Raw genomic sequence first — 18,104 nt, forward strand, 5'->3', positions numbered from 1 at the left:
AACTCTGAATATAAATAAAATCAGCAGCACCCTCAATCTGAGAAATCTCCAAGATTTTCTGTACGCCGCTGATATTGACATCTTAATGCTGCAACAAGTAACGGCTATCCGTTTGGACGACATCACTGGCTACAACGCCGTCTTCAATCCTGGCAATGACAATAGCCCCGGCACAGCGATTATGACTAAAGAGGGGATCCTACTTACAGACGTGGCGCAACTGCCTAACAGTAGAGGTCTCGCTGTCACGATAAACAACACCAGGTTTATCAACATATATGCCCCGTCAGGAACCGGAAACAAGCGCCGCAGGGCCGAATTTTTCAAAGAGGACATCGCCCCCCTTTTCGCGGTGCGATTTGGCCAAATAATTTTTGCGGGTGACTTTAATTGCGTGCTGAGTCCCAAGGATCAGACGCCAAATTTTAACAAATCTCTGGAGCTGGAGGATATCGTCAGAGACTTCCAACTGTTTGATACTTGGGAACTAAAACACGGTGATAGGCTAGGTTTCACCTATATCACCAGCCATTCTGCCAGTCGTATCGACAGAATTTACGCAACATCCAATTTAAGGAGACACGTTTTACAGTCCGAGCTATGGCCCACGATTTTCTCTGATCATATCGCGTACATATGTACGGTAAATTTAGAGAAACAAGGCACTTACAGGGCGAGAGGTCAGTGGAAGCTAAACGTTACTCATCTTTCGGATCCTGGATGTCACGCCGCCTTCCACACCACTTGGGCAGAATGTGAAAGGAAGTTCCACTTGTACGGCACGGCGCTGAATTGGTGGCTAAACTGCGCGAAGCCCGCAATAATAAAGACAATGAAAACTTACTCCCGTGAAAAAGTCGTCTGGCGGAAGCGGACAGTAGAGTTTTACTTCAGCTGTCTGAGAGACTTGTGCGTTCGTGATGCTACAGTCATGACAAATTATGGGCAAATCAACAGAATAAAAGCAAAATTGCTCAACCTGCAGAGACACCATCTCGAAGGCTGCAAAATACGAACGCGTTTGCAGAACGGTACACGAGAAGAAACAACATCGATGTACCACATTCTCCAAGAGAACAAAAGACAAAAACTTAAAATTCTGACGGAACTCAAAACTTCAGACGGGAGACTCTTGACAGATCAAGCTGCAATACGAGACGAGATCCATCGACACTTTAGTGAATTGCTGGCCAATACACAGACAGATGAAACGGCGCAGCAAGCTCTCACTGCTAGGACGACAGAGCGACTCACTCCAGAAGAAGCTGATGTGCTCGCAGCGAGAATAACGGACGAAGACGTCGAAGATGCCATCTCGAAGAGCCCAAAGAACAAATCACCTGGACCAGATGGGCTAACCGCTGAATTTTATCAAACTTTTCGCGAACAAATAATTGCTAAATTGACACTCGTATGCAATGAAATACTAAATGCGGACACTGACCTTCCGAAGGAATTCTGTGAAGGTACAGTGGTCTTAGTGCCCAAAACACCAGGAGGCAAAACCGTGGAGAATCTTCGACCCATAACACTTCTCAATAGTGATTATAAAATCTTCGCCCGTATCATGATGCAAAGGTTCAATTCTGTTATTCGTACAGTGACAGGAGCCTACCAGACAAGTGTAGGAAAGGACAGAACGATATTTCAGACCTTATGCGACTACAGAGACATTATAGCGATATCGGAAGCCTGCAACATTCGCTGTGCTCTGATGTCGCTTGACTTTGAAAAAGCTTTTGATAAAGTTAATCATTCGTACCTGCTCCGGTGTATGACATCCATGCACTTCCCCCAGAAAATTATAGCCTCCGTGAAAAACATACTGACGAATAGCACGTCAAGAATCAGTGTCAACGGACAACTCAGTCACCCGATCAATATTCAGAGTTCGGTAAGACAAGGTTGCCCAATGTCCATGACGCTTTTCGCGATTGCGCTCGAACCTCTCTTAGTATGTCTGACTCGGCAACTCCGTGGATTACATATACACGGACAGAAGATCATATGTCAAGCCTACGCGGACGATGTAGGGGTACTTGTGACTGACGAAAGAGAGGTGGGAAAAGTACTTGAAGTTGTGGCGACCTACGAAATGGCGTCAGGAGCTAAACTCAACCGCAATAAATCTGGTATTATGAATCTGGGTCGGGGTATAGAGATCAGAGCTGCTGGAAGTATCAACACTGTTGAAAAAATCAAATGCCTTGGAATAGAATATACGAGTAATATCCGCCGCACGGCCGCTCTCAATTATCGAAAATTACTCGCCACCTTACGGGCAAGCATAAAACAACACAGCTTGCGTAATTTAAACGTAATACAAAAAGTGCAACTGGCCAATACATACATCACTTCCAAAGTCAACTATGTTGCTCAAGTGCTGCCTCTGCCACGAACCATTGCACACCAAATGCAAGCAGCGCTTGGTTATTTTGTCAGCAGAGGTCAGATATTTAAGGTTTCGTATGATACCTTGACGCTACCGACACGCAATGGAGGGCTACAACTGACAGACATCTACCTTAAAGCGCAAGCGCTATACGTTAGCAAAACTTATAAACAGTGGCTACGATCACCGCGGACCTTAGTGGCTCATCTCTTACGTGAAATCACCCCAGTCAGCAGAGATCCACCAATCGATGTGCATCACATCTCCCACGAGCTGTACCACTATAAACACTTTCTGGTGGAATACAGCTATGTACGCCATAGAATACCGGAGAAGGACAAATATCGGGTTAAGGAGGTTTACAACACCTTGCTGGAAGGAAAATTGCGCAATCGAATAGAAAACAAGTTTCGACATTATAATTGGAAAAACATATGGGACAACATATCTGACCCCCATCTACCATCCAATGTGCGATCGACGTGGTACCTCGCAGCCAATAGAAAAATCCCAACCAACTCCAAACTGCACGCGATACGTCTGGCACACACACCAAACTGTTCCAGCTGCAATGTCGTCGACACTGCAGAGCATCGCTTCGTCTGTGAAGATGTGAAAGACGTGTGGAATCTCTTCAGGCAAAAACTAGCACATGTGCTACGTACGTCACCTAACACAATTTCACCGACACACGTCCTTCTGCCTGATGACGTGCCATATCCTAACACTAAAAGAAGGACAGCCAACTGGCTCAAAGGACTGACAGTCCATTACATCTCAACGGCTATGACGAAAAGTGAAGCAGATTATTGGATATACCTGATGACAGAACATCAAAAGCTCGAACGACAAATGAAATACAAAGACAACTACGCAAATTTCTTGAACCGAACATTGTCTCACCGACAGAGCTGAAGAACGATCAAACGACATGTTGTTCAACCTCAGAATTCCTTTTTTTTTCCTTTATGAAATTATCTATTAAGCTTCTCATTCATTTTACGCCAACAAGGTGGCTATTTCGTTTACCCTTCGCCCTCGTGTCGCAGCACTAATAGGTTGCTGACACACCCATGAGAAGCCATCAGGCTGAAGTAAGCCTGGCTCTAATATAAAAATCGCTCCCACTCAATGATGGAAGAATGTAGCGGAACTATTTCCTTTCCATAACCCCAAAAGAAAAAAAAAAAACAAATAAAATAAAAAATAAAAAAGGTATAAATGAGAAAATAACAAAAAATAATAAAATAAAAAGAAAAAAAGAAAACAATAACAACGAAAAAAAAGAAAAAACAAAAAAGAAAAAAAAAGAAAATAAAAAAAAGTGGTAGAGCACTGGTCTCGTAAACCAGGAGTCGTGAGTTCGAACCTCACAGAAGGCATCCATTTTTTTTAACTTTCCTGCAACGTGCGGAGCTACATCGAGCAATATCTATCACATGGCAGTACACTGAATGACAGGGATGTTCTACAGCCTATGACAAGTATTCTACTGGCCTAGGAGGTTTTCTGAATGCATAGGCAGAACAGTGGTTTGTATGCATTTTGTAGTATAATGTCATTCGTTTATGAGCGTCGCTACAGTGTGCATGCACGTTAACCATGTGAAGGGGCATAAGCAGATGCTACCATTCTGCGAGATTCCTGCAGAATGTGTACGAATTAAGTTGATATAGATTGCACAAGTGAGCCAAAGTCGACGCCTCCGTGGCGCAATCGGCTAGCGCGTTCGGCTGTTAACCGAAAGGTTGGTGGTTCGATCCCACCCGGGGGCGAAATCGTTTTATCCGTCACCGAGGTGAGGACATACATCAACTTTGTTAGAGATACACAGCTAGTGTGGCAATTTGGCTGCGAAGGAGTGATGCCACAGATGCTTATACACATTCAGGCAGGTGGCACAGTAGGTAAAAACATGGCCCTACACAGACGTTCTACTGTTTTCCTATTTATTCACCATGTGTGACACTGCAGTGGAGCGACGCCCACTACAAAAGACGTTTTATTTACATTCAATTTCAGCGTATACGTCGCGAGTGCCATATGAAAGGGCCTGTCTCTCGATGTCGATTTGTATTTTGTGTCTCTTAAGTGTCGGTCTGCAGTAGGCCGCTGTTGGCCGAGCGACGTGCAGTCGCCTTACATGAAGCCCCATGGGCAACGTCATTGCCAGGTGGACAACAGCAAACTGTAGCCAGAGAGAGGAGCCGAAAGGCGCATTTCGCAGTTGAGCCACGCTATCCCACAAGCTGTGCACTAGGTCAAGATATTGCAGTCCGCAAACTTTTGGTGGCCAGACGGTCGTCGTCGATCGTAAGGGCGAAACAGTCGAGAGATTTGGAAAACGGCAATGTGGACACCCCCAGCAGCGGCTGTGCGCCAAGTCCGTTATGTGGTCGAGGGCTGCAAGATTCAGTATGATGAAGTGGGAATTCGGGGATAGCTTACAAATGCATAGCTGCCTCCTTCTTAGCTAAGGGTAGAGCACTGGTCTCGTAAACCAGAGGTCGTGAATTCGTACCTCACAGAAAGCATCCTTTTTTTTAACCTTCCTGCAACGAGCGGAGCTACCTCGAGCAATATCTATCACATGGCAGTACACTGAATGAAAGGGATGTTCTACAACCTATGACAAGTATTCACTGGCCTAGGAGGTTTTCTGAATGCATAGGCAGAACAGTGGTTTGTATGCATTTTGTTGTATAATGTCATTCGTTTATAAGCGTCGCTACAGTGTGCATGCACGTTATCCATGTGAAGAGGCATAAGCAGATGCTACCATTCTGCGAGATTCCTGCAGAATGTGTACGAATTAAGTTGATATAGATTGCACACGGGAGCCAAAGTCGACGCTTCCGTGGCGCAATCGGCTAGCGCGTTCGGCTGTTAAGCGAAAGGTTGGTGGTTCGAGCCCACCCGGGGGCGAAATCGTTTTATCCGTCACCGAGGTGAGGACATACATCAACTTTGTTAGAGATACACAGCTAGTGTGGCAATTTGGCTGCGAAGGAGTGATGCCACAGATGCTTATACACATTCAGGCAGGTGCACAGTAGGTAAAAACATGGCCCTACACAGATGTTTTACTGTTTTCCTATTTATTCACCATGTGTGACACTGCAGTGGAGCGACGCCCACTACAAAAGACGTTTTATTCACATTCAATTTCAGCGTATACGTCGCAAGTGCCATATGACAGGGCCTGTCTCTCGATGTCGATTTGTATTTTGTGTCTCTTAAGTGTCGGTCTGCAGTAGGCCGCTGTTGGCCGAGCGACGTGCAGTCGCCTTACATGAAGCCCCATGGGCAACGCCAGTGCCACTGTGAACAACAGCAAACTGTAGCCAGAGAGTGGAGCCGAAAGGCGCATTTCGCAGTCGAGCCACGTTATCCCACAAGCTGTGCTCTAGGACAAGAAATTGCAGACCGCAAACTTTTGGTGGCCTGACGGTCGTCGCCGATCGTAAGGGCGAAACAGTCGAGAGATTTGGTGAACGGCAATGTGGACACTCCCAGCAGCAGCAGTGCGCCAAATCAATTATCTGGTCGAGGGCTGCAAGATTCAGTGTGATGAAGTGAGAATTCGGGGATAGCTCGCATATTCAAAGCTGCCGCCTTCTTAGCTCAGTGGTAGAGCACTGGTCTCGTAAACCAGGAGTCGTGAGTTCGAACCTCACAGAAGGCATCCATTTTTTTAACTTTCCTGCAACGTGCGGAGCTACCTCGAGCAATATCTATCACATGGCAGTACACTGAATGAAAGGGATGTTCTACAACCTATGACAAGTATTCTACTGGCCTAGGAGGTTTTCTGAATGCATAGGCAGAACAGTGGTTTGTATGCATTTTGTAGTATAATGTCATTCGTTTATGAGCGTCGCTACAGTGTGCATGCACGTTAACCATGTGAAGGGGCATAAGCAGATGCTACCATTCTGCGAGATTCCTGCAGAATGTGTACGAATTGCGTTGATATAGATTGCACAAGTGAGCGAAAGTCGACGCCTCCGTGGCGCAATCGGCTAGCGCGTTCGGCTGTTAACCGAAAGGTTGGTGGTTCGAGCCCACCCGGGGGCGAAATCGTTTTATCCGTCACCGAGGTGAGGACATACATCAACTTTGTTAGAGATACACAGCTAGTGTGGCAATTTGGCTGCGAAGGAGTGATGCCACAGATGCTTATACACATTCAGGCAGGTGGCACAGTAGGTAAAAACATGGCCCTACACAGACGTTCTACTGTTTTCCTATTTATTCACCATGTGTGACACTGCAGTGGAGCGACGCCCACTACAAAAGACGTTTTATTTACATTCAATTTCAGCGTATGCGTCGCGAGTGCCATATGACAGGGCCTGTCTCTCGATGTCGATTTGTATTTTGTGTCTCTTAAGTGTCGGTCTGCAGTAGGCCGCTGTTGGCCGAGCGACGTGCAGTCGCCTTACATGAAGCCCCATGGGCAACGCCAGTGCCACTGTGAACAACAGCAAACTGTAGCCAGAGAGTGGAGCCGAAAGGCGCATTTCGCAGTCGAGCCACGTTATCCCACAAGCTGTGCTCTAGGACAAGAAATTGCAGACCGCAAACTTTTGGTGGCCTGACGGTCGTCGCCGATCGTAAGGGCGAAACAGTCGAGAGATTTGGTGAACGGCAATGTGGACACTCCCAGCAGCAGCAGTGCGCCAAATCAATTATCTGGTCGAGGGCTGCAAGATTCAGTGTGATGAAGTGAGAATTCGGGGATAGCTCGCATATTCAAAGCTGCCGCCTTCTTAGCTCAGTGGTAGAGCACTGGTCTCGTAAACCAGGAGTCGTGAGTTCGAACCTCACAGAAGGCATCCATTTTTTTAACTTTCCTGCAACGTGCGGAGCTACCTCGAGCAATATCTATCACATGGCAGTACACTGAATGAAAGGGATGTTCTACAACCTATGACAAGTATTCTACTGGCCTAGGAGGTTTTCTGAATGCATAGGCAGAACAGTGGTTTGTATGCATTTTGTAGTATAATGTCATTCGTTTATGAGCGTCGCTACAGTGTGCATGCACGTTAACCATGTGAAGGGGCATAAGCAGATGCTACCATTCTGCGAGATTCCTGCAGAATGTGTACGAATTAAGTTGATATAGATTGCACAAGTGAGCCAAAGTCGACGCCTCCGTGGCGCAATCGGCTAGCGCGTTCGGCTGTTAACCGAAAGGTTGGTGGTTCGAGCCCACCCGGGGGCGAAATCGTTTTATCCGTCACCGAGGTGAGGACATACATCAACTTTGTTAGAGATACACAGCTAGTGTGGCAATTTGGCTGCGAAGGAGTGATGCCACAGATGCTTATACACATTCAGGCAGGTGGCACAGTAGGTAAAAACATGGCCCTACACAGACGTTCTACTGTTTTCCTATTTATTCACCATGTGTGACACTGCAGTGGAGCGACGCCCACTACAAAAGACGTTTTATTTACATTCAATTTCAGCGTATGCGTCGCGAGTGCCATATGACAGGGCCTGTCTCTCGATGTCGATTTGTATTTTGTGTCTCTTAAGTGTCGGTCTGCAGTAGGCCGCTGTTGGCCGAGCGACGTGCAGTCGCCTTACATGAAGCCCCATGGGCAACGCCAGTGCCACTGTGAACAACAGCAAACTGTAGCCAGAGAGTGGAGCCGAAAGGCGCATTTCGCAGTCGAGCCACGTTATCCCACAAGCTGTGCACTAGGACAAGAAATTGCAGACCGCAAACTTTTGGTGGCCTGACGGTCGTCGCCGATCGTAAGGGCGAAACAGTCGAGAGATTTGGAGAACGGCAATGTGGACACTCCCAGCAGCAGCAGTGCGCCAAATCAATTATCTGGTCGAGGGCTGCAAGACTCAGTGTGATGAAGTGAGAATTCAGGGATAGCACGCAAATTGAAAGCTGCCGCCTTCTTAGCTCAGTGGTAGAGCACTGGTCTCGTAAACCAGGAGTCGTGAGTTCGAACCTCACAGAAGGCATCCATTTTTTTAACTTTCCTGCAACGTGCGGAGCTACCTCGAGCAATATCTATCACATGGCAGTACACTGAATGAAAGGGATGTTCTACAACCTATGACAAGTATTCTACTGGCCTAGGAGGTTTTCTGAATGCATAGGCAGAACAGTGGTTTGTATGCATTTTGTAGTATAATGTCATTCGTTTATGAGCGTCGCTACAGTGTGCATGCACGTTAACCATGTGAAGGGGCATAAGCAGATGCTACCATTCTGCGAGATTCCTGCAGAATGTGTACGAATTGCGTTGATATAGATTGCACAAGTGAGCGAAAGTCGACGCCTCCGTGGCGCAATCGGCTAGCGCGTTCGGCTGTTAACCGAAAGGTTGGTGGTTCGAGCCCACCCGGGGGCGAAATCGTTTTATCCGTCACCGAGGTGAGGACATACATCAACTTTGTTAGAGATACACAGCTAGTGTGGCAATTTGGCTGCGAAGGAGTGATGCCACAGATGCTTATACACATTCAGGCAGGTGGCACAGTAGGTAAAAACATGGCCCTACACAGACGTTCTACTGTTTTCCTATTTATTCACCATGTGTGACACTGCAGTGGAGCGACGCCCACTACAAAAGACGTTTTATTTACATTCAATTTCAGCGTATGCGTCGCGAGTGCCATATGACAGGGCCTGTCTCTCGATGTCGATTTGTATTTTGTGTCTCTTAAGTGTCGGTCTGCAGTAGGCCGCTGTTGGCCGAGCGACGTGCAGTCGCCTTACATGAAGCCCCATGGGCAACGCCAGTGCCACTGTGAACAACAGCAAACTGTAGCCAGAGAGTGGAGCCGAAAGGCGCATTTCGCAGTCGAGCCACGTTATCCCACAAGCTGTGCACTAGGACAAGAAATTGCAGACCGCAAACTTTTGGTGGCCTGACGGTCGTCGCCGATCGTAAGGGCGAAACAGTCGAGAGATTTGGAGAACGGCAATGTGGACACTCCCAGCAGCAGCAGTGCGCCAAATCAATTATCTGGTCGAGGGCTGCAAGACTCAGTGTGATGAAGTGAGAATTCAGGGATAGCACGCAAATTGAAAGCTGCCGCCTTCTTAGCTCAGTGGTAGAGCACTGGTCTCGTAAACCAGGAGTCGTGAGTTCGAACCTCACAGAAGGCATCCATTTTTTTAACTTTCCTGCAACGTGCGGAGCTACCTCGAGCAATATCTATCACATGGCAGTACACTGAATGAAAGGGATGTTCTACAACCTATGACAAGTATTCTACTGGCCTAGGAGGTTTTCTGAATGCATAGGCAGAACAGTGGTTTGTATGCATTTTGTAGTATAATGTCATTCGTTTATGAGCGTCGCTACAGTGTGCATGCACGTTAACCATGTGAAGGGGCATAAGCAGATGCTACCATTCTGCGAGATTCCTGCAGAATGTGTACGAATTAAGTTGATATAGATTGCACAAGTGAGCCAAAGTCGACGCCTCCGTGGCGCAATCGGCTAGCGCGTTCGGCTGTTAACCGAAAGGTTGGTGGTTCGAGCCCACCCGGGGGCGAAATCGTTTTATCCGTCACCGAGGTGAGGACATACATCAACTTTGTTAGAGATACACAGCTAGTGTGGCAATTTGGCTGCGAAGGAGTGATGCCACAGATGCTTATACACATTCAGGCAGGTGGCACAGTAGGTAAAAACATGGCCCTACACAGACGTTCTACTGTTTTCCTATTTATTCACCATGTGTGACACTGCAGTGGAGCGACGCCCACTACAAAAGACGTTTTATTTACATTCAATTTCAGCGTATGCGTCGCGAGTGCCATATGACAGGGCCTGTCTCTCGATGTCGATTTGTATTTTGTGTCTCTTAAGTGTCGGTCTGCAGTAGGCCGCTGTTGGCCGAGCGACGTGCAGTCGCCTTACATGAAGCCCCATGGGCAACGCCAGTGTCACTGTGAACAACAGCAAACTGTAGCCAGAGAGTGGAGCCGAAAGGCGCATTTCGCAGTCGAGCCACGTTATCCCACAAGCTGTGCACTAGGACAAGAAATTGCAGACCGCAAACCTTTGGTGGCCTGACGGTCGTCGCCGATCGTAAGGGCGAAACACTCGAGAGATTTGGAGAACGGCAATGTGGACACTCCCAGCAGCAGCAGTGCGCCAAATCAATTATCTGGTCGAGGGCTGCAAGACTCAGTGTGATGAAGTGAGAATTCAGGGATAGCCCGCAAATTGAAAGCTGCCGCCTTCTTAGCTCAGTGGTAGAGCACTGGTCTCGTAAACCAGGAGTCGTGAGTTCGAACCTCACAGAAGGCATCCATTTTTTTAACTTTCCTGCAACGTGCGGAGCTACCTCGAGCAATATCTATCACATGGCAGTACACTGAATGAAAGGGATGTTCTACAACCTATGACAAGTATTCTACTGGCCTAGGAGGTTTTCTGAATGCATAGGCAGAACAGTGGTTTGTATGCATTTTGTAGTATAATGTCATTCGTTTATGAGCGTCGCTACAGTGTGCATGCACGTTAACCATGTGAAGGGGCATAAGCAGATGCTACCATTCTGCGAGATTCCTGCAGAATGTGTACGAATTGCGTTGATATAGATTGCACAAGTGAGCGAAAGTCGACGCCTCCGTGGCGCAATCGGCTAGCGCGTTCGGCTGTTAACCGAAAGGTTGGTGGTTCGAGCCCACCCGGGGGCGAAATCGTTTTATCCGTCACCGAGGTGAGGACATACATCAACTTTGTTAGAGATACACAGCTAGTGTGGCAATTTGGCTGCGAAGGAGTGATGCCACAGATGCTTATACACATTCAGGCAGGTGGCACAGTAGGTAAAAACATGGCCCTACACAGACGTTCTACTGTTTTCCTATTTATTCACCATGTGTGACACTGCAGTGGAGCGACGCCCACTACAAAAGACGTTTTATTTACATTCAATTTCAGCGTATGCGTCGCGAGTGCCATATGACAGGGCCTGTCTCTCGATGTCGATTTGTATTTTGTGTCTCTTAAGTGTCGGTCTGCAGTAGGCCGCTGTTGGCCGAGCGACGTGCAGTCGCCTTACATGAAGCCCCATGGGCAACGCCAGTGCCACTGTGAACAACAGCAAACTGTAGCCAGAGAGTGGAGCCGAAAGGCGCATTTCGCAGTCGAGCCACGTTATCCCACAAGCTGTGCACTAGGACAAGAAATTGCAGACCGCAAACTTTTGGTGGCCTGACGGTCGTCGCCGATCGTAAGGGCGAAACAGTCGAGAGATTTGGAGAACGGCAATGTGGACACTCCCAGCAGCAGCAGTGCGCCAAATCAATTATCTGGTCGAGGGCTGCAAGACTCAGTGTGATGAAGTGAGAATTCAGGGATAGCACGCAAATTGAAAGCTGCCGCCTTCTTAGCTCAGTGGTAGAGCACTGGTCTCGTAAACCAGGAGTCGTGAGTTCGAACCTCACAGAAGGCATCCATTTTTTTAACTTTCCTGCAACGTGCGGAGCTACCTCGAGCAATATCTATCACATGGCAGTACACTGAATGAAAGGGATGTTCTACAACCTATGACAAGTATTCTACTGGCCTAGGAGGTTTTCTGAATGCATAGGCAGAACAGTGGTTTGTATGCATTTTGTAGTATAATGTCATTCGTTTATGAGCGTCGCTACAGTGTGCATGCACGTTAACCATGTGAAGGGGCATAAGCAGATGCTACCATTCTGCGAGATTCCTGCAGAATGTGTACGAATTAAGTTGATATAGATTGCACAAGTGAGCCAAAGTCGACGCCTCCGTGGCGCAATCGGCTAGCGCGTTCGGCTGTTAACCGAAAGGTTGGTGGTTCGAGCCCACCCGGGGGCGAAATCGTTTTATCCGTCACCGAGGTGAGGACATACATCAACTTTGTTAGAGATACACAGCTAGTGTGGCAATTTGGCTGCGAAGGAGTGATGCCACAGATGCTTATACACATTCAGGCAGGTGGCACAGTAGGTAAAAACATGGCCCTACACAGACGTTCTACTGTTTTCCTATTTATTCACCATGTGTGACACTGCAGTGGAGCGACGCCCACTACAAAAGACGTTTTATTTACATTCAATTTCAGCGTATGCGTCGCGAGTGCCATATGACAGGGCCTGTCTCTCGATGTCGATTTGTATTTTGTGTCTCTTAAGTGTCGGTCTGCAGTAGGCCGCTGTTGGCCGAGCGACGTGCAGTCGCCTTACATGAAGCCCCATGGGCAACGCCAGTGTCACTGTGAACAACAGCAAACTGTAGCCAGAGAGTGGAGCCGAAAGGCGCATTTCGCAGTCGAGCCACGTTATCCCACAAGCTGTGCACTAGGACAAGAAATTGCAGACCGCAAACCTTTGGTGGCCTGACGGTCGTCGCCGATCGTAAGGGCGAAACAGTCGAGAGATTTGGAGAACGGCAATGTGGACACTCCCAGCAGCAGCAGTGCGCCAAATCAATTATCTGGTCGAGGGCTGCAAGACTCAGTGTGATGAAGTGAGAATTCAGGGATAGCCCGCAAATTGAAAGCTGCCGCCTTCTTAGCTCAGTGGTAGAGCACTGGTCTCGTAAACCAGGAGTCGTGAGTTCGAACCTCACAGAAGGCATCCATTTTTTTAACTTTCCTGCAACGTGCGGAGCTACCTCGAGCAATATCTATCACATGGCAGTACACTGAATGAAAGGGATGTTCTACAACCTATGACAAGTATTCTACTGGCCTAGGAGGTTTTCTGAATGCATAGGCAGAACAGTGGTTTGTATGCATTTTGTAGTATAATGTCATTCGTTTATGAGCGTCGCTACAGTGTGCATGCACGTTAACCATGTGAAGGGGCATAAGCAGATGCTACCATTCTGCGAGATTCCTGCAGAATGTGTACGAATTGCGTTGATATAGATTGCACAAGTGAGCCAAAGTCGACGCCTCCGTGGCGCAATCGGCTAGCGCGTTCGGCTGTTAACCGAAAGGTTGGTGGTTCGAGCCCACCCGGGGGCGAAATCGTTTTATCCGTCACCGAGGTGAGGACATACATCAACTTTGTTAGAGATACACAGCTAGTGTGGCAATTTGGCTGCGAAGGAGTGATGCCACAGATGCTTATACACATTCAGGCAGGTGGCACAGTAGGTAAAAACATGGCCCTACACAGACGTTCTACTGTTTTCCTATTTATTCACCATGTGTGACACTGCAGTGGAGCGACGCCCACTACAAAAGACGTTTTATTTACATTCAATTTCAGCGTATGCGTCGCGAGTGCCATATGACAGGGCCTGTCTCTCGATGTCGATTTGTATTTTGTGTCTCTTAAGTGTCGGTCTGCAGTAGGCCGCTGTTGGCCGAGCGACGTGCAGTCGCCTTACATGAAGCCCCATGGGCAACGCCAGTGCCACTGTGAACAACAGCAAACTGTAGCCAGAGAGTGGAGCCGAAAGGCGCATTTCGCAGTCGAGCCACGTTATCCCACAAGCTGTGCACTAGGACAAGAAATTGCAGACCGCAAACTTTTGGTGGCCTGACGGTCGTCGCCGATCGTAAGGGCGAAACAGTCGAGAGATTTGGAGAACGGCAATGTGGACACTCCCAGCAGCAGCAGTGCGCCAAATCAATTATCTGGTCGAGGGCTGCAAGATTCAGTGTGATGAAGTGAGAATTCGGGGATAGCCCGCAAATTCAAAGCTGCCGCTTTCTTAGCTCAGTGGTAGAGCACTGGTGTCGTAAACCAGGAGTCGTGAGTTCGAACCTCACAGAAGGCATCCATTTCTTTAACTTTCCTGCAACGTGCGGAGCTACCTCGAGCAATATCTATCACATGGCAGTACACTGAATGAAAGGGATGTTCTACAACCTATGACAAGTATTCTACTGGCCTAGGAGGTTTTCTGAATGCATAGGCAGAACAGTGGTTTGTATGCATTTTGTAGTATAATGTCATTCGTTTATGAGCGTCGCTACAGTGTGCATGCACGTTAACCATGTGAAGGGGCATAAGCAGATGCTACCATTCTGCGAGATTCCTGCAGAATGTGTACGAATTGCGTTGATATAGATTGCACAAGTGAGCCAAAGTCGACGCCTCCGTGGCGCAATCGGCTAGCGCGTTCGGCTGTTAACCGAAAGGTTGGTGGTTCGAGCCCACCCGGGGGCGAAATCGTTTTATCCGTCACCGAGGTGAGGACATACATCAACTTTGTTAGAGATACACAGCTAGTGTGGCAATTTGGCTGCGAAGGAGTGATGCCACAGATGCTTATACACATTCAGGCAGGTGGCACAGTAGGTAAAAACATGGCCCTACACAGACGTTCTACTGTTTTCCTATTTATTCACCATGTGTGACACTGCAGTGGAGCGACGCCCACTACAAAAGACGTTTTATTTACATTCAATTTCAGCGTATGCGTCGCGAGTGCCATATGACAGGGCCTGTCTCTCGATGTCGATTTGTATTTTGTGTCTCTTAAGTGTCGGTCTGCAGTAGGCCGCTGTTGGCCGAGCGACGTGCAGTCGCCTTACATGAAGCCCCATGGGCAACGCCAGTGCCACTGTGAACAACAGCAAACTGTAGCCAGAGAGTGGAGCCGAAAGGCGCATTTCGCAGTCGAGCCACGTTATCCCACAAGCTGTGCACTAGGACAAGAAATTGCAGACCGCAAACTTTTGGTGGCCTGACGGTCGTCGCCGATCGTAAGGGCGAAACAGTCGAGAGATTTGGAGAACGGCAATGTGGACACTCCCAGCAGCAGCAGTGCGCCAAATCAATTATCTGGTCGAGGGCTGCAAGATTCAGTGTGATGAAGTGAGAATTCGGGGATAGCCCGCAAATGCAAAGCTGCCGCCTTCTTAGCTCAGTGGTAGAGCACTGGTCTCGTAAACCAGGAGTCGTGAGTTCAAACCTCACAGAAGGCATCCATTTTTTTAACTTTCCTGCAACGTGCGGAGCTACCTCGAGCAATATCTATCACATGGCAGTACACTGAATGAAAGGGATGTTCTACAACCTATGACAAGTATTCTACTGGCCTAGGAGGTTTTCTGAATGCATAGGCAGAACAGTGGTTTGTATGCATTTTGTAGTATAATGTCATTCGTTTATGAGCGTCGCTACAGTGTGCATGCACGTTAACCATGTGAAGGGGCAAAAGCAGATGCTACCATTCTGCGAGATTCCTGCAGAATGTGTACGAATTAAGTTGATATAGATTGCACAAGTGAGCCACAGTCGACGCCTCCGTGGCGCAATCGGCTAGCGCGTTCGGCTGTTAACCGAAAGGTTGGTGGTTCGAGCCCACCCGGGGGCGAAATCGTTTTATCCGTCACCGAGGTGAGGACATACATCAACTTTGTTAGAGATACACAGCTAGTGTGGCAATTTGGCTGCGAAGGAGTGATGCCACAGATGCTTATACACATTCAGGCAGGTGGCACAGTAGGTAAAAACATGGCCCTACACAGACGTTCTACTGTTTTCCTATTTATTCACCATGTGTGACACTGCAGTGGAGCGACGCCCACTACAAAAGACGTTTTATTTACATTCAATTTCAGCGTATGCGTCGCGAGTGCCATATGACAGGGCCTGTCTCTCGATGTCGATTTGTATTTTGTGTCTCTTAAGTGTCGGTCTGCAGTAGGCCGCTGTTGGGCGAGCGACGTGCAGTCGCCTTACATGAAGCCCCATGGGCAACGCCAGTGCCACTGTGAACAACAGCAAACTGTAGCCAGAGAGTGGAGCCGAAAGGCGCATTTCGCAGTCGAGCCACGTTATCCCACAAGCTGTGCACTAGGACAAGAAATTGCAGACCGCAAACTTTTGGTGGCCTGACGGTCGTCGCCGATCGTAAGGGCGAAACAGTCGAGAGATTTGGAGAACGGCAATGTGGACACTCCCAGCAGCAGCAGTGCGCCAAATCAATTATCTGGTCGAGGGCTGCAAGACTCAGTGTGATGAAGTGAGAATTCAGGGATAGCCCGCAAATTCAAAGCTGCCGCCTTCTTAGCTCAGTGGTAGAGCACTGGTCTCGTAAACCAGGAGTCGTGAGTTCGAACCTCACAGAAGGCATCCATTTTTTTAACTTTCCTGCAACGTGCGGAGCTACCTCGAGCAATATCTATCACATGGCAGTACACTGAATGAAAGGGATGTTCTACAACCTATGACAAGTATTCTACTGGCCTAGGAGGTTTTCTGAATGCATAGGCAGAACAGTGGTTTGTATGCATTTTGTAGTATAATGTCATTCGTTTATGAGCGTCGCTACAGTGTGCATGCACGTTAACCATGTGAAGGGGCATAAGCAGATGCTACCATTCTGCGAGATTCCTGCAGAATGTGTACGAATTGCGTTGATATAGATTGCACAAGTGAGCCAAAGTCGACGCCTCCGTGGCGCAATCGGCTAGCGCGTTCGGCTGTTAACCGAAAGGTTGGTGGTTCGAGCCCACCCGGGGGCGAAATCGTTTTATCCGTCACCGAGGTGAGGACATACATCAACTTTGTTAGAGATACACAGCTAGTGTGGCAATTTGGCTGCGAAGGAGTGATGCCACAGATGCTTATACACATTCAGGCAGGTGGCACAGTAGGTAAAAACATGGCCCTACACAGACGTTCTACTGTTTTCCTATTTATTCACCATGTGTGACACTGCAGTGGAGCGACGCCCACTACAAAAGACGTTTTATTTACATTCAATTTCAGCGTATGCGTCGCGAGTGCCATATGACAGGGCCTGTCTCTCGATGTCGATTTGTATTTTGTGTCTCTTAAGTGTCGGTCTGCAGTAGGCCGCTGTTGGCCGAGCGACGTGCAGTCGCCTTACATGAAGCCCCATGGGCAACGCCAGTGCCACTGTGAACAACAGCAAACTGTAGCCAGAGAGTGGAGCCGAAAGGCGCATTTCGCAGTCGAGCCACGTTATCCCACAAGCTGTGCACTAGGACAAGAAATTGCAGACCGCAAACTTTTGGTGGCCTGACGGTCGTCGCCGATCGTAAGGGCGAAACAGTCGAGAGATTTGGAGAACGGCAATGTGGACACTCCCAGCAGCAGCAGTGCGCCAAATCAATTATCTGGTCGAGGGCTGCAAGACTCAGTGTGATGAAGTGAGAATTCAGGGATAGCCCGCAAATTCAAAGCTGCCGCCTTCTTAGCTCAGTGGTAGAGCACTGGTCTCGTAAACCAGGAGTCGTGAGTTCGAACCTCACAGAAGGCATCCATTTTTTTAACTTTCCTGCAACGTGCGGAGCTACCTCGAGCAATATCTATCACATGGCAGTACACTGAATGAAAGGGATGTTCTACAACCTATGACAAGTATTCTACTGGCCTAGGAGGTTTTCTGAATGCATAGGCAGAACAGTGGTTTGTATGCATTTTGTAGTATAATGTCATTCGTTTATGAGCGTCGCTACAGTGTGCATGCACGTTAACCATGTGAAGGGGCATAAGCAGATGCTACCATTCTGCGAGATTCCTGCAGAATGTGTACGAATTGCGTTGATATAGATTGCACAAGTGAGCCGAAGTGGACGCCTCCGTGGCGCAAACGGCTAGCGCGTTCGGCTGTTAACCGAAAGGTTGGTGGTTCGAGCCCACTCGGGGGCGAAATCTTTTTATCCGTCACCGAGGTGAGGACATACATCAACTTTGTTAGAGATACACAGCTAGTGTGGCAATTTGGCTGCGAAGGAGTGATGCCACAGATGCTTA

The 18,104-nt window shown here is 48.2% G+C and overlaps 24 non-coding genes across 24 annotated transcripts; all 24 read left to right on the top strand.

Annotated features, from left to right (window-relative positions):
• Positions 1–4,093: 4,093 nt before the first annotated feature.
• Positions 4,094–4,167, top strand: Trnan-guu (transfer RNA asparagine (anticodon GUU)). Its single transcript has one exon. It is a non-coding gene; the product is annotated as a tRNA-Asn (tRNA).
• A 1,076-nt stretch (positions 4,168–5,243) lies between these two features.
• On the top strand, positions 5,244–5,317 carry Trnan-guu (transfer RNA asparagine (anticodon GUU)). Its single transcript has one exon. It is a non-coding gene; the product is annotated as a tRNA-Asn (tRNA).
• A 688-nt stretch (positions 5,318–6,005) lies between these two features.
• Positions 6,006–6,077, top strand: Trnat-cgu (transfer RNA threonine (anticodon CGU)). The gene has a single exon. It is a non-coding gene; the product is annotated as a tRNA-Thr (tRNA).
• Positions 6,078–6,395: 318 nt separating this feature from the next.
• On the top strand, positions 6,396–6,469 carry Trnan-guu (transfer RNA asparagine (anticodon GUU)). Its single transcript has one exon. It is a non-coding gene; the product is annotated as a tRNA-Asn (tRNA).
• Positions 6,470–7,158: 689 nt separating this feature from the next.
• Trnat-cgu (transfer RNA threonine (anticodon CGU)) lies at positions 7,159–7,230 on the top strand. Its single transcript has one exon. It is a non-coding gene; the product is annotated as a tRNA-Thr (tRNA).
• A 318-nt stretch (positions 7,231–7,548) lies between these two features.
• On the top strand, positions 7,549–7,622 carry Trnan-guu (transfer RNA asparagine (anticodon GUU)). The gene has a single exon. It is a non-coding gene; the product is annotated as a tRNA-Asn (tRNA).
• A 689-nt stretch (positions 7,623–8,311) lies between these two features.
• On the top strand, positions 8,312–8,383 carry Trnat-cgu (transfer RNA threonine (anticodon CGU)). Its single transcript has one exon. It is a non-coding gene; the product is annotated as a tRNA-Thr (tRNA).
• A 318-nt stretch (positions 8,384–8,701) lies between these two features.
• Trnan-guu (transfer RNA asparagine (anticodon GUU)) lies at positions 8,702–8,775 on the top strand. The gene has a single exon. It is a non-coding gene; the product is annotated as a tRNA-Asn (tRNA).
• Positions 8,776–9,464: 689 nt separating this feature from the next.
• On the top strand, positions 9,465–9,536 carry Trnat-cgu (transfer RNA threonine (anticodon CGU)). Its single transcript has one exon. It is a non-coding gene; the product is annotated as a tRNA-Thr (tRNA).
• A 318-nt stretch (positions 9,537–9,854) lies between these two features.
• Positions 9,855–9,928, top strand: Trnan-guu (transfer RNA asparagine (anticodon GUU)). Its single transcript has one exon. It is a non-coding gene; the product is annotated as a tRNA-Asn (tRNA).
• A 689-nt stretch (positions 9,929–10,617) lies between these two features.
• On the top strand, positions 10,618–10,689 carry Trnat-cgu (transfer RNA threonine (anticodon CGU)). Its single transcript has one exon. It is a non-coding gene; the product is annotated as a tRNA-Thr (tRNA).
• Positions 10,690–11,007: 318 nt separating this feature from the next.
• Positions 11,008–11,081, top strand: Trnan-guu (transfer RNA asparagine (anticodon GUU)). Its single transcript has one exon. It is a non-coding gene; the product is annotated as a tRNA-Asn (tRNA).
• A 689-nt stretch (positions 11,082–11,770) lies between these two features.
• On the top strand, positions 11,771–11,842 carry Trnat-cgu (transfer RNA threonine (anticodon CGU)). Its single transcript has one exon. It is a non-coding gene; the product is annotated as a tRNA-Thr (tRNA).
• Positions 11,843–12,160: 318 nt separating this feature from the next.
• Positions 12,161–12,234, top strand: Trnan-guu (transfer RNA asparagine (anticodon GUU)). Its single transcript has one exon. It is a non-coding gene; the product is annotated as a tRNA-Asn (tRNA).
• A 689-nt stretch (positions 12,235–12,923) lies between these two features.
• Trnat-cgu (transfer RNA threonine (anticodon CGU)) lies at positions 12,924–12,995 on the top strand. Its single transcript has one exon. It is a non-coding gene; the product is annotated as a tRNA-Thr (tRNA).
• Positions 12,996–13,313: 318 nt separating this feature from the next.
• Positions 13,314–13,387, top strand: Trnan-guu (transfer RNA asparagine (anticodon GUU)). The gene has a single exon. It is a non-coding gene; the product is annotated as a tRNA-Asn (tRNA).
• A 689-nt stretch (positions 13,388–14,076) lies between these two features.
• Positions 14,077–14,148, top strand: Trnat-cgu (transfer RNA threonine (anticodon CGU)). Its single transcript has one exon. It is a non-coding gene; the product is annotated as a tRNA-Thr (tRNA).
• A 318-nt stretch (positions 14,149–14,466) lies between these two features.
• Positions 14,467–14,540, top strand: Trnan-guu (transfer RNA asparagine (anticodon GUU)). The gene has a single exon. It is a non-coding gene; the product is annotated as a tRNA-Asn (tRNA).
• Positions 14,541–15,229: 689 nt separating this feature from the next.
• Positions 15,230–15,301, top strand: Trnat-cgu (transfer RNA threonine (anticodon CGU)). Its single transcript has one exon. It is a non-coding gene; the product is annotated as a tRNA-Thr (tRNA).
• A 318-nt stretch (positions 15,302–15,619) lies between these two features.
• Trnan-guu (transfer RNA asparagine (anticodon GUU)) lies at positions 15,620–15,693 on the top strand. Its single transcript has one exon. It is a non-coding gene; the product is annotated as a tRNA-Asn (tRNA).
• Positions 15,694–16,382: 689 nt separating this feature from the next.
• Trnat-cgu (transfer RNA threonine (anticodon CGU)) lies at positions 16,383–16,454 on the top strand. The gene has a single exon. It is a non-coding gene; the product is annotated as a tRNA-Thr (tRNA).
• A 318-nt stretch (positions 16,455–16,772) lies between these two features.
• Trnan-guu (transfer RNA asparagine (anticodon GUU)) lies at positions 16,773–16,846 on the top strand. Its single transcript has one exon. It is a non-coding gene; the product is annotated as a tRNA-Asn (tRNA).
• A 689-nt stretch (positions 16,847–17,535) lies between these two features.
• On the top strand, positions 17,536–17,607 carry Trnat-cgu (transfer RNA threonine (anticodon CGU)). The gene has a single exon. It is a non-coding gene; the product is annotated as a tRNA-Thr (tRNA).
• Positions 17,608–17,925: 318 nt separating this feature from the next.
• On the top strand, positions 17,926–17,999 carry Trnan-guu (transfer RNA asparagine (anticodon GUU)). Its single transcript has one exon. It is a non-coding gene; the product is annotated as a tRNA-Asn (tRNA).
• The last annotated feature ends 105 nt before the right edge of the window (positions 18,000–18,104 follow it).

Source organism: Schistocerca gregaria, chromosome 5 (assembly GCF_023897955.1).
Source record: "Schistocerca gregaria isolate iqSchGreg1 chromosome 5, iqSchGreg1.2, whole genome shotgun sequence".
Lineage (NCBI taxonomy): Eukaryota > Metazoa > Arthropoda > Insecta > Orthoptera > Acrididae > Schistocerca > Schistocerca gregaria.